Below are 3,783 nucleotides of genomic sequence, written 5' to 3' on the forward strand. Positions count from 1 at the left end.
AGCAGGAAATCCAGTCCACACATGCTGAATTGAGTTCATGCCGTCCTTGTCCTCAGGCAGGATGAGAGCCTGGGTGGGTGCAGGCAGGTCAAATACTTCATTTTGTGACTTTTTCCTTCTTTTTCAACATTTTTGCACAATACTGGAAGGAAGGGCTGGGGTACCCTGCGCACGCTGGGCAGGGAGTTTCAGGGCGCACAGGACTGTGTGTCCCTTCGGAGCCTCCAGCACTTTCCAGTTTGGACAACCACCTGCTTGGCAGGATGAGTCCCCCAACGAAGAGGGCCTGCGAGATCGACGGCAGGTTGGATCTGTGGGGGGTGCAGAGCTGAGCGATGCTCCCCCATTTCTCTCTAGAAACTCAAACAAATTCATCGTCGCTTCCATGAAGCATTCAGCAACGCTGGCAGGGTGCCACAGTGCAGTGCAGGGGGACAGGCTCCCCTGCGTGATGCGGAAAGGCCACCCAGGCACGACATGTGCAGGAAAAGCAGGAATTGGGATGCCCTGAAAGTGGTTCGTGGGGTCTGCAGTGTGAGATGGCTCTGGGATCTGGAGCAGGACAAACCCCAGAAAGCAGGTTTGGGGTTTGTATTGGTGTCCCAGCCACAGTGCAGCCCTTTTTTTGATACTGCACAAGGGTCGATGGGTTTCTCCTAGTCCCCGTTACCAAATCCTCATTAACAAGTCTTGAGGAGGGAGTTGGATCCCAGGAGGAAAATAATTCCCCCCCAAGCAGATCCCACGCAGCCATGGGAGGGCAGCAGCACCCCGCAGGGATGGTGGGGCTGAGTGGGGAAGCAAAGCGCCATCAACACTTCTTCTTTTAAAGCAAAAAAAACTACCTGGCTGCCGAGGCAGAGTCCACATCTCCATGTGACCCTTGCAAACGCCGTCACCTCCCGCTGAGAGCCGCACAGCTCTGGGGCAGGTGCCATTGTCCCTGCATCTCCCGGCGTGGGGCTGTGGTTCCCATACAGCGCCTTGCACATCACCCCGCACCTTTGGCACTGCCAGGATGCGGCTGCAGCATCCGCACGAGCTCGTTTTCCGCTGCCTGACATTTCTGTCTGTTGGATCGTCCTGACCCATGGTTGTGTCATTTCTGTCCACAACCTGTCACCTGGCGGGAGGGAGCTGCCCAGGGCTCCGGGGAAACAGCCCTTCTCTCCCTTTTGCCCCCCAGCTTGCATTTTGAGTGCCTCAGTTTCCCCATCTCTAAGAGGACCTTGGTATCGCAGGGGAACAAGAGGTTGATAAACCCCTTTGGGAGGCACCCACCAGCAGCTCAGGGTTCCAGTAGGGACAATTCCCATGCAGACCTGACTGTCCTTGCTCAGTATAGAAGCCATTTCTGAAGACACAGAGGGGAAAAAACAATACAAATGAGAAGAAAATCAGGTCCAGATTATCTGACCCAAAGCTGAACTTCCCTCTCTGTGCGATGCCCAGGTTGATACCCAAGCTGCTGGTTTCACTGGGTCCAGTTCCCGGCTGGGTCTCACTCAGCTCCCAGCTCCGTTCCAGCAGAAATATTCCCATTTGCACCAGTGCTGAGGGTAGGGGGGCTGAGAACCCCCATTTCCATACCGGTATGTATGCTGTAATTCCTTAAATCCTTGAACGCAGAGGCAGGTTTAAAACCCCGGCTGCCTTTCCTGCAAGAGTTAATAAAAGGAGGGAGTGAGCAAGATTTTGCAAGGATTTAAACTCCAGCCAGTGGAAGAGCCTGTGGGAAAGAGCCGGTTACCAGCCCCAGGGCTGGAGGTCACCAGTGCCTGTACTTTCTGCTGGGTTTGTTAAGTCCTTGTCAGAGCTGAGAGAGCAAAAAAAAACCCATGAGGAGCTGCAGGAGAGCAGGCGGGGGCACTCCCTGCCTCAAAACCGAGTGACGAGCCAGCGCAGTTTCCTCCAGCCGGCCCCGCTCGCCGTGTGTGTCATACACCCAGACACATGATTCATCTCCCGGACTGCTCAAAACCTCCGGCCACCCCGGCGCTGCTCTCCATCGCTCGCAGCGGGGCTGGTCCCAGCAGCCCCCCGCATTCGGGGCTCGGAGAAGATGGGAAAACTCTGCGCGGCCGTCGGGATCCTCGTTCTCTGCACTGCTGGCGGCTGGGGTAGGTTTACAGCCCGTAGCGTCGTCGCTTGTTTAAATCCAGGTCATTTAGTGATTATGTTGCCTGTTATTTCCCAAAATCCCAGGACTTGCTGTATTCCCAGGGTCTGTGATTTCCTGGGAAAGCTGCTCAGAGGGGAAAACCTCCGCATAGTTCCCAAATCCAAACTGCCACTCAAGCTGCTTGGGCTTCGGCTGGGTCGGGATCAGGAGGGTTTTCAAAGATGTTATAAGGTCAAGATGTAGTTTGGTGCGTTATTCCTGCACTGGGTGCGGCAAGTTTATATTCTCTACCTACACTGTGTTTGGCTCTGGGTACTGGTTTGTAATGGAAGGACTGGGGTGTGACTTGGGCTCCATCCTGTATAAACAGAAAATCTGCCGGGGCAGTTTGCAGGGCAGGTAGTCGCTGTACCCATGTCATTTTACAGGCATGGGGTGTCTTTAAGTCAGTGTTGCTGTCTTGTGTTATTTTTTTCTCATGCCAGTTTGGTGCTTTTCTTTAAAAACTCTCATTTCTGGCATCAGGTGATTTCAGGACAAATGTAGTTTTTATTTTTTAAAAAAAGTCCAATGACTGAAGCACAGAAAAGAAGCCTAGAAAGCATTATCTCCTCCCCAGGTGTGTTTCCAGAGCTCAAAGCAAATCTTGCAGCTGCACAATGCTGCGGTGTTTTCAGCTCCTGATTTATGAATCAGCCCCATTGTTTTCGAGGCCTCGCTTGAAGAGGTTTGGGGCAACCTTGTTCTGTTGAAAGAATTCCAGACTTTGGTGAATTCCCAGGAACAGCCTGAGGCTCCGATCTGCTGCCTGAGCGAGCTGTCACCAGGACAGGACACAGGATAACAGGACACAGGATAACCCCTGGAGGAGTTTGAGTTGATAGAGCTGCAGTTTGGGGCTGTGCAGGCGATGTCTCTGGCCCAGTGCCTGTAACCAGTGGAGCCCAGTTTGGGGCATCCCCTCTCTGGGAAGATGCTGGAAGTCAGGGAGAGGTTCAGAGAAACACAGCCCCAGGATCAGATGAGCCAGAAAAGCCCAAATCCTTATCGCTTAGTCCAGCAGAAAGGCCAGAGAGGATGTAAGTAACGTTTGTGTCTTTACTGAGTTTTTAAAAATATCTTTATATAGTTTATAAAAATATCTGAGTTTTCTGTGCGCACATTCTTGCTCAAATTGGCAGAGAGGGGTAAACAAAGCGCGTGGCTGGCTCCTGCGGTCCGTCGAGGAGGTTACTGGGAGTGCAGGCTGGGGACTGAGTAATTTTCTCCAGCCAGGGAAGGGTGATGCTCAGCCCCAGACACTGGGATATTTCGAGTGCATCACCTTGCTGGGGGTGCAGCGCTGCCCAGCCCCAGGCGGGTTGTTCCCACACTGCCCAGTTTATCTCCCGTTTCTCTGTATTTCATGTGCTAGGGTTTCTTGGGTTTTTAAAGCCTGAGTGTTTAGGATCAGATTGTTATATGAGACCAGCTGCTTTCCTAGTAAGAAAATGCAGCTTTTGTACTGGGGTTTATTAGTTTTTATGGCTGGAAAAACAAACCCCAGAAATTGAAAAAAAAAAAAAAAAGGAGCTAGAAAACATCCAATGTATTAGTTTAGGCTGTGCTGGCACCTTCTTAACCTGCTCACAGCCAGGCAGGGCCAGAACCTGCGGGGTGTC

The sequence above is a fragment of the Pterocles gutturalis genome, unplaced genomic scaffold (genome assembly GCF_000699245.1).
Source record: "Pterocles gutturalis isolate BGI_N339 unplaced genomic scaffold, ASM69924v1 scaffold7674, whole genome shotgun sequence".
Classification (NCBI taxonomy): Eukaryota; Metazoa; Chordata; class Aves; order Pterocliformes; family Pteroclidae; genus Pterocles; species Pterocles gutturalis.